This window comes from Rattus norvegicus, chromosome 18 (genome assembly GCF_021556685.1).
Source record: "Rattus norvegicus strain SHRSP/BbbUtx chromosome 18, alternate assembly SHRSP_T2T, whole genome shotgun sequence".
In the NCBI taxonomy this organism is placed as follows: Eukaryota; Metazoa; Chordata; class Mammalia; order Rodentia; family Muridae; genus Rattus; species Rattus norvegicus.
Genome location: NC_141551.1, coordinates 52,404,989 through 52,418,670, shown reverse-complemented (window position 1 = coordinate 52,418,670; position 13,682 = coordinate 52,404,989). Strand labels below are relative to the sequence as shown.

Sequence of the window (13,682 nt, the reverse complement as noted above, 5' to 3'; positions counted from 1 at the left end):
AAAGGGACAGTTTTGTTTTTAAGCTGCTGCTGTGTGGCATTGGCCCACCTTGCCACTCTTTGCTAGTCATTGTCTGTCATGACTTTATAGAAAAAAATGCCACTAAAGTCACCAACTTCTGTAGGTGGTTTTCTGTCTGCTTCTTGTCACTTCCACCAACTATGGCTGATTGGCAGAGCCTCGTGGTTTCTTCTGGCTCTAACTGCTGCTGCCGATTCATGGATGGTGTTTGCAAGCGGGTCAAGCTGGCACTACTGAATTGTGTGAACTGCTGATATCCAGACAATACACATTGGATTCTCTCCAAAGAACTATTTCTAAACAAGTCCACATCCTCCATTGCCCTATTAATCTTTCCTTTTCAGTACCTCCGGTGGGTGATGGACTAAAAGGAAGTTTAAAGCATTTAAGTTCCCTTATTAAAGTAGGATTTAAAAAAAATCAAAGCCTACATCAAACTAAGGTATTGGCTAAAACAATAAAAAAATAATAATGCTAAGTCCATAAACTGCTAGGTCATATCAAGGAATGTGGGAGACTGAGGAGAAGATACTGAGTGGGTTTGAAAAAAACAAGGTAAGAAAGGTGGGCTCCCACTTAGTTCCCACCAAAGTTAAGAGTGTGGAGTCACCAGCTAGCAAAAGAGGGCTGTGAGATCAGAAAGCTGGATGTAAGTACTGAGTAAGAACATAGTAGTCTAATTATGTTCTTGGTAGTCATTTAAGAGATGGATCAGCAAGCATATTTGCTGTCATAAAGGAAGTTACAATACTGTTTGTCCAGAGAAGTATGTATGTGTGTGTGTGTGTGTGTGTGTGTGTGTGTGTGTGTGTGTATTTGTGTATCTGACCAAATGGGGGCCAAGCATGAAAGAAAGCTGGTGTATGGTACCTTCAGTATAAAGTTAATTATATGTGTTTTAACTACATGTACATTATATATAATAGTATATACAATCTCATTATAGCTGATATCCTGAGCATGGATTACATAAGCCTAATGTTTTTATTTTTTTTTTTTGCTTATAAATTTCAACAAGTTTACCTTCCACTTGAGACAGAGATGGTTTATGTGTTAAAGATTCCTGATATTCCTCTGGTCCCAGTAGCTGGTAAGAGAAAGAAAGGTAGATGCCTTGAACTGAGGTATCTAAATAACAATTTGATTATGCGCTGTTGACAAGTATCAGCATGTCCCTACAGGCATTTTCCTGTGATATTTGTAGCAACAGGTACTTGTCTGACATACTGTCTGTGGACCAGTGTGCACTTATGTAAAGATTACAGCATAGGCTCAACATCTACCCTCCAAGTGATGCAGCTTCCCTTTTTCTTTCCCTTTAACTAATCCTTTAAGAAGGATCAGGAGGGTCCTTCTGCTGCTGCTCTCAGTCATGCAGTCCCTCCCTGTAAGGTGCTAAGGACTTAAGGAAACACAGCTTGGACACATTTGAGAAAACTAGATTCACTAAAAGGAGGGTATGGGGTTGGTTTGGGTTTAATAATGTAACAACTTCATGGGCATCTACAACAGAAATCACAATTCAGCATGCTGTTATGAGCCATGGGAAACGGTTACTGCCCTGGCACAGTGCCCAGGCGTCCTTTTCTTTCATTCTCTCCAGGCTCCTCTGAGATGTCCTTTCAACATTACAAAGCTCTGAGCAGCTTATGGCCAACTCCGCTCATCTTCTCAACTTTGAGAAATTTTCTTCATATTTTACAACCAGCCACCTGGTTTGTAAGGTGGTTAACTAAAACTGAGAGAAGCCACATTTGGGACAGAGGTAAGTCCCTGGCCCAGTTGGTGTGGTAACCAAGATCATGTAGCATGCAGACCACGATCATAGTCCCTGTTCATGCATCAGAAAATGGAAGCAGGGCAGGAAATAGTGACCAGTAACTGGTATTCGTGCAAAAACATTTAAGTGTGTCATTTTGATATGTTCATCAAAGTCAAGAGAGTCAGTGTGGTAAGTTCGTTTATATCCCACTTTAGAGAAATAGAGAAGACTTGAACCAGAATATTCAGCAGAAAACTTTTCAAGAATTTAAGGCAGGTTGACAGAATTCATGGCTGATTGGATTTTTAGGAAGGCAGTGATAGAGGTTTGGGAGGGCTCAGTGGATGGTCAGTGTCTTTGCTTTGGTTGTTGAATAAAGCTAGGTACTTATTCCCTGAGACGGAGGGTGGGTAAGAAAGTTAGGCTTTGGTTGTGTTTGTGCTAGAGAACATGAAACACGGTTAATCTGCCATAGTATGGGACTTTCAGGAATAGATTAAAATCTAAAGTCCAAACTATGGGTCTAGGTTTGGGGTGCGACTTAAGAGCCACGGAGTATGGTAAGAATTTCATCCACTTGGCATATTAGGAGCATGTACCTGGAGTATACCCATCTTTGCACACAGAAATAGAGGAAGTGCCAGGGTTGGGATGAGAGATGACAGAATGGGAAAGATAGGAGCATATCCACTTTCTGTTATGTGATAGCTGTGATTTGATAACACCAGCACTGTTCCAAGCACTGGGGCTAGCACACCAAACCTGATAGCCAGAGATCCTTCTCCCAGGGGCTTGCATTCAAGAAGGAAAAGCACTACATCAATGAGAATCCAACTGTCTCCTTAGAAGAGGAGCTTTCTACAGTACCCATAGTTTGAAATGTCAAGAGAATTAGGACAGGGACTGAAGAGACTTCAGAGTTAAAACAAGGGAATTGGCTCTGCCATAAACTGAATATTCCCCAAGATACTTGGGTCCTTGTTCCCAGACTTAGGGATGTTGCTTATAAAACTTGAAAGTGTGGTGCATCTCAACATGGAGAAATTCTATTATCCACATCTAATCTCATGTCTGTCTAAGAGGGAGACAGGAGGTTTGACTGCAGAAAAGAAAGGAGGCATGTGGCAATGGAAGCAAGAGGTCAGTTAGCCTGATACAAGAAAGAAGTCACAAACTTAGAAATCTTAGTGGTTTTCAGACACTAGAAAAAGCAAAAGGTCAACAACAGCTCCCTAGAGCATGGTTCTCAGCCTGTGTATCACCACCCCTTCAAGGGGTTGCCTAAGACCATCAGAAAGCATGTTTATGATTCATAACTGTAGCAAAAACATTATGGAAGTAGGAACAAAACAGTTTTATGGTTGTGGGTCACCACATGGACTGTATTAAAGATTGAGAACCACTGATCTAGAACCTTCAGAGTGAACAGAGCTGCTGACACCTCAAGTCCACTGCCAGTTATTTTTGTCTTCAAGATTCCTGACGTGGTTTGAATGAAAAATGTTGTCCTCAGGCTCATGTGTTAGGGGCGATGTTTGGGAGGTAACAGCCTTTAGGTGTGGCCTGGGAGGAAGTCCGTCACTGGGCCGGTTGAGGGGTTACAGCCTTGCTCCGCTTTGTACTTCTACTTTTCCTGCTTCCTCTGTGTTTGAGGTGTGGTCTCTCAGCTTCCTACTCTACTGGCCTACTCTACTGGTCATGTTTTCCTCACAATAATGGGCACTCCCTCTGGGACCTTAACCCAAAAGAAACTTCTGTAGGTTGCTTATGGTCATAGTATTTAATCAGAGGAATAGAAAAATTACTAATACATTTGTGTTCTTTTCAACCACCAAAATTGTTCTCAATTGTTACCATAGCAATAGGAAGTAGATGCAGTTGTCAACATTGGAAGAACAGAAGTAGACTGGAAGGAATTACAGTAAAATGAGTCAGTGATTGAGAAAGTACCCATTTCTTTTCCTTATTCATTTTATATCCTGATCACTTCCCCCCCCCACAGTTCTTCCCCCATCTCCCAACCCCTTCCCTTCTCTGAGTGGGTGGGGTGCCCTGGTTATCTTCTCCCTCCCCACATCCTGGCACTTCAAGTGTCTGCAACACTAGGCACTTCATCTCCCACTGAGGCCAGACAAGAAGCCCCGCTAGAAGAACGTATCCCACATACAGGCAGCAGCTTTTGGGATGGCCCCCACTCCAGCTGGTCAGGACCCACGTGCAAACCAAGTTGCACATCTGTTACATATTTGTAGGGAGGCCTAAGCCCATGTATGTTCTTTGGTTGGTGGTTCAGCTCCAAGGGTGATTAGTTAGTTGATTCTGTTGGTCTTCCTGTAGAGTTCCTATCTCCTTAGAGGCTTCAATCCTTTCTCTTTTTCTTCCATTAGAGTTCCCAAGCTCCGTCTACTGTTTTGCTGTGGGTGTATGCTTCTGTCTGAATCAGTTAGTGGGTGGGGCCTCTCAGAGGACAGCCATGCTAGACTCCAGTCTGCAAGTATAACAGTATTTTTTTAATAGTGTCAGGGATTGGTGCTTCCCCATGGGATGGATCTCAAGTTGGGCTGCTTGTTGATTGGCTATTCCTCAGTCTCTGCTCCATCCCTAGTCCCTACATTTCTTATAGACAGGGTAAGCTTTGGCTCACAAGTTTTGTGGGTGGGTTGGTGCCTCTGTCTCTCCACTGAGGTTCCTGCCTGGCCATAGGAGGTAGCCTCCCCAGGTTCCATATCCCCAATGCTGTGACTCACAGCTAAGGACACCCCATTAATTCTTGGGAACCTCCCCTATCCTAGGTCTCTGTCTCTTCCTGGAGACCTCCCAACTCCCCACTGGTTGCAGATTTCCATTCATTCTCATAGCCATCTAGCCCCCCTCTGCCCCTCTCTATACTCCACCACAAACCCCCAACTTCCCTCCTGATCCCCTCTCCCACCCAGTTCCCTCCATCTGCCTTCCACAACCATTCCATTCCTCCTTCCAAGTGTGGCTCAATCATCCTTGCTTGTGCCCTCCTTCCTATCCTGCCTCCTTGGGTCTGTAGCATGGGTATACTGTATTTTATGGCTAATATCCACTTATAAGTGAATGTATACTGTATATGTCCTTTTGGGACTTTGTTACTTCACATAGTTTGATATTCTCAAGATCCATCTATTTGCTTGCAAAATTCATGGTATCTTTGTTTTTCATAGCTGAATAGTAGTCCATTATGTAGATGGAATACATTTTCTTTATCCCTTCTTCAGATGAGGGACATTTAGGTTGTTTCCAGTTTCTGGCTATTACAAGTAACGCTGCTGTGAACTTAGTTGAGCAAGTGTCTTTGTAGGATGTGGAACATCTTTTGGATATATGCCCAGGAGTGGCATAGCTGGGTGTTGAGGTAGAACTCTTAATCCCAGTTTTCTGAGAAACTGCCAAATTGATTTCCAAAGTGGTTGTAGAAGTTTGCACTCCCAGCAGCAATGAAGAAGTGCTCCCCTCGCTCCACATCCTCCCCAGCATGTGCTATCACTTGAATGTTTGGTATTAGCCATTCTGATGGGTGTAAGATAGAATCTCAGAGTTGTTTTGATTTGCATTTCCCTGATGACTCAGGGCTTTGAACATGTCTTTAAATTCGTCTCAGCTATTCGAGATTCCTTGTTGAGAATTCTTTTTAGCTCTCTGCCCCATTTTTAAATTGGATTATTTGGGTTGTCGGTATTTAATTTCTTGAGTTCTTTATAAATTTTGGATATTAGCCCTCTGTCACACACATTGTGCTTATTTACCATGGAAACCAGGATACTTTACACTATGACCCTATGTACATGCCACAGATATTCTGTTTATGAATACAGAAAGACATTGACCTTGGAAGCAGAGCCCACAAAGACTGGCCTTTGGTCATTCTGGTTTAGGCACTGATACTTTGCATTTTAACATCCCTCTGGTTGAAAGAATATAACTACTATAGCTTACATTCTGAATTGGGAAACCTGAAACATAAACCTTCAGGAAGAGGAGAGATATTAGAGGCATACAACAGCTGGGGAATAGCAACACTGAAACACAATGCCTGTCAATAGAATAGAAACAAGTCCAGCCGGGGTACCTCATGAGAGTCAGGAACCCTTTTTATATTGAAATGCTTTGTATGAGGTCTTAGTGATGGAACACTTTCTGTCCTTAGAACAGGGTAGACTGATAACAGAGACTCTTGAATGATTTTCTAACCGCAGGATGTACAGATGATACTAAGCTAAAGGCAAGTTGAATCTATGACCAAGTTAAGCTACTTATATCCACCAACATGTTGTAAATCCCTCCAGAACTCTGACAGCAGTGCATGACTGTGTTATTCAAAAGGTCCCAGCCATCCTGAATTGCCACCACAAAGTCATACCATACACTGGCCACTGAGGCAAGAGAAAAAATTTTATTTTTTAAAACTTCCTCAAAAATGCTAAAGGGGGTGTTGGGGATTTAGCTCAGTGGTAGAGTGCTTGCCTAGCAAGTGCAAGGCCCTGGGTTCAGTCCTCAGCTCTGAGAAAAAAAAATGCTAAAGAGACCAGTGAGATGAGGTTAGTGCCAGTAGATAAAGGCACTTGCTGTCAAGCCCAGTGGCCTGAATTCAGTATCTGGGACTCATATATTAGGAGAGAACTCCCAAAAGTCCTCTCGTTCACACACACACACACACACACACACACACACACACACACACACACACCACACATGAGATAAATATGGGGGTGGGGGACTTAATGGGTGGCAAGATGGCTTGGTGGGTAAACATACTTGCCACCAAGCCTGATCACCTGAGTTAATTCCTAGAACCCACAGGGTAGAGGGAGAGAACCAACCCCCACACGTTGTCTTCTGACTTCCATAGGCATGGCACATATGTGCGCACATGCAGAGAGAATAAATGAAAACAAGGAGTCAAAAGTGTTCAAATACATAAAGCACTAAGCTAACTGTTGGTTGGGAAACCCTTACACAGAACAGCTTACTCCTTGGCCTAGTAAGTAAAGTATTGCTCTGTGTTCTTTGTCATGAGTTTAATACCATGAAGAGCAAATAGATGCTGACAGAGACAGAGTTGGGGTGGGGGTGAGAAAGAACTGCCAGAGGAGCTGAGGTCTAACTATAGCTCATCCAATATTACTTTGTAAATTTATTCTTAAAGCCAGTCTCACTCTAAAGGTTCAAGAAATTAAGACATTCGGAGACTACAAATTGGAGGATTTATTCCCATTGTGACTACTGGCTTGTAGTCGTTTATTCTACACGGCATCTCTTGCCTTGCAACTAGCAAGAGCCCTGAATTTGGCAAGGATCCTGCTCTGTGAAGCATCTTCAAGTTAGGAGTTTAACAGTGTCAGATTTCTCAAAGGCAGTAATAGAGAAGAGGTGGAGAGGGCCATGGCTGGTGCTGCAGAGTTCTCACCTGACAGCACACGATAGCCTCTCTGCTGGAACTTGGAGGCCACGACCTGTCCAGTGGACTCAGGGACTTTCAGCTCTTAAAGCTCCTTGCCTTACTAGCAGACAAAACTGAGCTCAGATATTCCTTCTTTTACCCCATTTGTGTATAGGGGTATCTTCTGTTTCTACATGGAGAGTATATTGTAGTTTTTGATATGTTTGTAATCTGCACAGAGTGAGGCCAAATGATGCTTTCAAAGGTAGCAAGAGGACACTCTTGCCATTTAAACTCAATTGTCCAATGGAGGGAAGAAGAGTAAAGTTGATGATTTTGAATACTTAAGAAGAAACATCACTTTGCCACTGGTGCAGAACCTATAATTATGTGCAATTCCCTGCTTAAGACTCTTTAGTTATGCTGAACAATTGAGGGGGAAAAAAACCTAAATAATGGGGAGGAGAAAAGAAGAGAGCTTTAAACACTCAATACAAGATGTTCATTTGAATAGAGACATTGCCTCACCATAAGGGAGCAGTTAAGGGTCTGATCGTCCCACTGGCATGCTATTATCAAATCGTCATCTTTAAACCACGGATTTGCAATCCTAAATCTTCATCATTATTTTGAAACCAGGACTGGTTCCTTCTGTTCACAAGGCATGATCATTTTTCATTGATATCTTTTCTTTTTCTCTCTGCAAAAGATAAACCTTTAAACCTTGGAAATAAGTCTGTTTTTTTCCTTACCAAACCCACAATGTGATCCTCTTTTTAATCACAGACACAACATTATCATATCAGAGAATATGCCTTGCTCAGTTAGAAGCCCACTGATTTTCATCAGAACTAAGAACATGGTTGTAGATCTCAGTAGACATGGTCAGCATAGGCTTGTCACTGGCTTTTTGAATTCTGTTCAGGGAGTATCCTCTGACATCCTGGATTGACAGGGGATGGATGCTTTCTGGTGGCCAAGTCAGGTGGCCCACAGAACAGAGAGATCCTCCTAATGAGAGACACAAAACTTGGAGACAGGATGATTACAGAGGTATTAATTACTCTTTCCGTCAGTGTCCAAATAGCTGAAGAGAGCAGCTCAGAAGGATGTAGTTAATGGTGAGGAAGTCATGAATGAGTGGCTCCATCCACATCGGGCTTGAATGTGTGGTAGGCATCTTACATTTTGGTGGACCAGGAAGCAGAGGACAAGCGAGGGTAGACTAACACATAAGAACTAGCTAGGCTCCACCTCCCTGAAGTTTATACAACCTCCCAGAATAGCACCAATGTCAGGACCAAGTGTTCAAACACAACGCCTGTGAGAACAATTCACAGTCAACCTTCGACACAGTGCCCTGGCCTGTCTGATTCCTCAGGCTTCATCCTCACCTCACAGTGGAAACAAAGTTACCACAAAAAAAAAAAAAAAAAGTGTTCTGGCCCTGTGGTGGTCCAAGCTTTTAAACCCAGCACTCAGGATGCAGAGGCAGGAGGACCTCTTAAATTCCAGATCAGCCAAGGCTGATAATCTGGGAAGAGGCACTGTGAGTGTGGTGGTCGGCTTCCTGCCGCTGTAATAGCCCGACAGAGATAATACACTTAAAAGAGCAAAGGCTGATCTTGGCTCATAATTTTGGAGGTTTTAATACACTGTTAGTCAGCTCGGCTGCATTTGGGCCACAGCAAAGTACTAGATGGTAGTAAGATGTGCATAGCCATCCTTCCCGAGTATACACCCCCAATGACTTACCTCCCTCCCACTGGGCCCCACCCCTGTAAAGTTCCACCAGTCCCCAGTGTACCATAATCTAGAGGTCAAACCTTTTACATATGAGCAAATCACAGAACTATTCAGAGGCAATGGAAGGTGAAGCATGGTTATTCCCCCTGACGAAACTGACCCTGGACTAGGAGGAGAGAAAGACTGAGTGTCTCAAAGAGCTGAGAAATTTTAAAAGATGGTCAGTGTGCCCTTGGTACCAAGGACGTTTGTGTGAAAATCATACAAAAGTGGCTTCTTGCCGAAACTAGTTATATAACAAATTACAGGACAGTCCTATTATTTATTTAATTACTCCCCACATAGCCAGTGGCAGCCATTTTAACTAACTAATTCCACATAGCCATGTTATAATATAAGAGCCATGTTATTTAAACCTTTATCTGACCCTTCTGGTCCTTATCCCTGCCATTTCCACAGCAGTAGTTGGTAGGAAGAAGCCTGTTGCTTCCTTGAGACTCCCCTATCTGAACCTGCGATGCCAGCTCTCAAAGGTGACTGCTTATATTCTCACCTGAGACTGTTGTCATTAGCTCTGCTAACAACTGTCATTTGAAAATGACGGGCTCAGGTAGGCACATCTCTCTGCGTGCTGTTCTAAATGGTGCAGCCTGCTCGGTAAATTCCTTGTAAGGAGTCTTTGGGGACACTGTTCTCAAATTCTACAAAGAGCAGGCTGTGCCACTGCAACACTTTCCAAAGCCTACAGAGGGAACCTCACCAGATAGATTCCCCAGAAGGCATGCCAGCAGTCACTAGAAGCTCAGAGCTGGCTGCCTCTCCTCCTAGAGGAAAACACGGGTGGGCCTTACATGACTGAAACTGCAGTGCTTGTCTCCCTTGTCCTTGAGACTTCCCCATTTCAGATCTTACCTACTGAGAGTTCAGATGTGTGATACATTAGCCTATGCTTTTCAGAGTCTGCACCTTTATTAGAAACAAAACAAAATGAAGTTCACGAACACCTGTTGACAAGGACTGGGCCAACTTGCAGTGTGGGTGGTGGATGGGAGGTGTTGCCAGGGCAGTAAATCCAAGTTGCTCACACCAAAGGAAGTGTTTCTAGGGAAGCTATCTGAGTAAGTGGTAAATACTTAGTCATTTAGGACAGGCCGTAAAAGACCAGTTCATCAACAAGGGAAGGTCTGTTTTCAAAGGGCTCACAGAATGGTAGGATACTATTTTCTTTCTCTGTCCACCCTTGATGCATAATGCACATTCCTTAGTTTAAAAATGTTGGGGTTTCTGCAACCAAACGTTTGTCAGCAAGGTGTTCAATAGCTAGAGTTGTTGGGTGTCATTTGAACAAAACATTTTGAATACTATGATTCTAAATAACTCCAGTCCCCTCACCTGCTTCTCCCTCAACCCCAGTGTCAGTGAGTTTTATAATTCTACTTAACCATCTTCTTACATTTATCTCCGGCCTACATCTCACCTCTCACTCACACATTTCAATAACTTTTCTTCCTCACTGCTCTCTCACCCCACCTGCAAACCAGCTCCAATGAAAGAAGAGAAAATTCTGGGGTTCAGGGTGCCATCCAGACCCACTACCTATCCCATTCATGTGTCTTAAACACTATTCCAGGTAATTTGTATTTCCTGCAAGTTGCCCTTGCATGAAAACACCCCACACACACACTTTTGTGTCTTTGAGCACGACTGACTTACAAGGTCACCTGTTGACTCAGCTCAAATGCTACTCCCTTCACAACATTTTCTACACTTCCTTCTAGTCCATAGTGATCACCCCTTCCTTCAGGGTTTGTCTCTGTCTCTCTCTGTCTCTCCCTCCTTCATTGAAACATATTCCAAAACTACATGATTCTTCCATTTAAATTTAAAACTTGAGTAGCTTGTAGTATAATCAACAGACTTGAAGACTTTTCACCACCTCTCAAAGAAACCCATGTCCATTAGGTGCCAGCCCACATTCCTCCTTCCTTTTTCCAGCCTGGCACCACCATACATTTGCGTATTCTGGGCATTCCATGTAAATGGAATGATAAAACATGCACCCTTTGTCTCTTTTATTTCACTCAGCGTGGCAGTTTTTACTTAGCATAATGTCTTCCAGGCCCATCTCTGTTATAGTGTGTATACATATTCCATCCCACCATATCGTGGCTTTTGGTGGTGATAGTTGTGCTTGGTATCAAACCGTACACATGCTAGACATGTCAGCCTTACTTTATTGTATTTACTTATGCATTTCTAGATTATGGGCATTTAAGCAGTTATGAAGAGTGTCTACTTAACACTTTATTTTTACCTTTTATTATCATTTAGTAAGTATATGTGACCTACTATTCTAGACATTTTGTCTTTGTTTTTTTTTTAATTTGGTTTTACCTATAATTATTTTTCACTCTATAATCTCCACATAGCAAGCATGTGATAAATGTTTGACAGGAGGATGTATGAGCAAGTATTATTGGTTCTCCCTATGTGGATTGGGAAGAAGAAACACAACGTACTTAGGGTGAACATTAAAATGAACCAAATAATAACTGGAGTGGATCAGTAAATTATAATCTCAAAGACTGATGGTTCTCAAATAAACTTTAATCTCTACATGACTTCCTGGGACAATGTATGGGTGTCAAAGTTACTTCATGCATGTGGTTCTCATGCTGAAAATAATCATGATCTGGTTGGTCAGAGGCCTGGAAGACCCCAGGCATCCTTCCCTAAATGGAACCATGGTGTTTTGTGATTGTACTTAGCTCGTGATTGGATTCTAGAGTAGTGGTTGTTGATTCTGGCGGAGCATCAGACCTCTCCCTCCAACTCCCAACCAAGAGCTTTTTCAAGGGTCAGATAATCTAGCTCCCACCCATCATTTATGAGTCTACAGGCTGAGTAGGGGTGGGGTATTCATATGCTCATGAAAATAAATGAATGGACATTTCTGGTTTGAGAATGACTATTTCAGAACCTGCCTGCAGCTGGGAAACTTCATGCTATGGAGTGCCAGCCCCAGTTCCAGTCAGAACTCTTCCTAAGATTCTGCTGCCACCAAAGCTACTTCATATTTGTAAGCTCTTTTTATTTGGAAAGAGTTTGCAGTCATCTTTTATTAGCTAGAGTCACATGCTGGGTAACCCTGTACAAATCACATAATCCTTTTGTGTCTTAAGTTTTCTCATATGTAAACTGTAGGTGGTGATACTTGACCCACCCTCAAGGGCTACTGTGAAGACTAATGAAGGCCTATAAAGCAGTTGCCAAACACAAAAATGTTCCAGGCATGATTATTAGACAGGTGTGAAGTCCTAGTCACAGCCTTTTAAGACAAATACCAAAAGAAACACTTAAGCAGGCCTCCCTGTGACCTTTACCATCATTTGAAAAATCCTTCCCCAACATCAACATATTCCTTCTCACTACCAAAACAAGGAGACACAAACCATGGTCACAGGGAGACAATCCAGTAAAAAAAAAAAAAAAAAAAAAAAAAACTATAGAAAGAAGCCCTGTAATGTTTGCTAATTGTCTCTTATCAACCTAAGAAGCAACTAGAGATTATGCCTATAAATGCTCTCATTGGAAAAAAAAAGACTATTCTTAGATATTATTTATTCATGCTCACACAGGTCATTCAGCTGAAATCACTTATCCTTGTGGATGTAAGCTTGGAGTTGTATTCTACTTCACTGATCTCTTCTGCACAGCAACGTTTAACCTCATGTCTCCCACGTGGCAGAAAGAATATGTGGTCAGCGAGACCTTCACCTCTATTTCATGATGAAGCTGGGTAAGAATGAGGAGATAGGACTCTGTAACCTGGGATCTAGGTAGGTTTTATAAATATGTTGGCCCTCAACTAATAGCTCATTTGTGTGTGTTCAGCTTCTTGGAAAAATGAGACAGAAAACAAGCCTGGATTTTAAAATATTTCTACATATTGCTTTGAAAAGGTCAAAGTTTAAAGGGCCAGGTCCACTTTATAATGATTTAGTCCACAATTCCATGCTTTCTGTGACTCTCCACTCTAGTGAATGTGAGGAGGCCCTTTCTGGGCCACTTGATCTGGATCTCACTCATACCTCCTCGGGAATTTAGGTTGGATTTCTGAGAACTGTTTCTTTGGCTAATTTGAAGATTTATAAAAGATTCTAATATCTGTGGGCAACACCGCCAGCCTTCGCTGTGGAGGTTACCTGGAGTTTCTGTAATTCAGTGATTCACTTACAAGAACACCAGCCTCCCACAGAGACCCCCAGGATTTGGTTAGCTGATGTGCTAATTTTATAGGGACTCTTGGACTAACCTTTGGCAACAGGCAAGTTGAAATGTACCCCTTTTTATTTTTCACCCTGTGACAGCTTTTAGACTCTGGTCAGCACTCAGACTCCAGGGGAGAAAGAGCTTTGGTGCAGTGAGCCTTGGTTGGTTAGGGAGAATATGTGCAACTACTGTTCTAAAATAAATTATGTTTCTACCTCACGATCTCAGTACTTTTTGTTGAACATTTTAGGAGAAGAAATAGCCACATAGACTTCATTGCAATAGTCAGAAGCTATTAATGCTAATCAATGCCTTCAATGGGATTCACTTAAGTGTCTTTAACACTTTCTTCAACTAATATGGAAAATCCCCTGAAGTGTGTATTGTAGATTTTTCCCTTTGTAAAGAGATGCAAATGATTAGAATAGGTTATATGATTCCCTCTGAGTCTCTCAAATTTCTGTTTTTCCAATA

General features: G+C 42.3%; 2 long non-coding RNA genes across 3 annotated transcripts in view; one reads left to right on the top strand and one right to left on the bottom strand.

The window, feature by feature from the left end:
- The window catches only part of LOC102547544 (uncharacterized), a 47,003-nt gene that overhangs the window by 13,259 nt on the left and 20,062 nt on the right, over window positions 1-13,682 (bottom strand). For both annotated transcript variants that reach the window (NR_190684.1, NR_190685.1), the window contains 1 exon segment: window positions 1,045-1,108. This is a non-coding gene — a long non-coding RNA (uncharacterized LOC102547544).
- On the top strand, window positions 1,625-13,427 carry LOC147999807 (uncharacterized). Its single transcript, XR_015642983.1, has 2 exons — window positions 1,625-1,786; window positions 12,575-13,427. It is a non-coding gene; the product is annotated as an uncharacterized LOC147999807 (long non-coding RNA).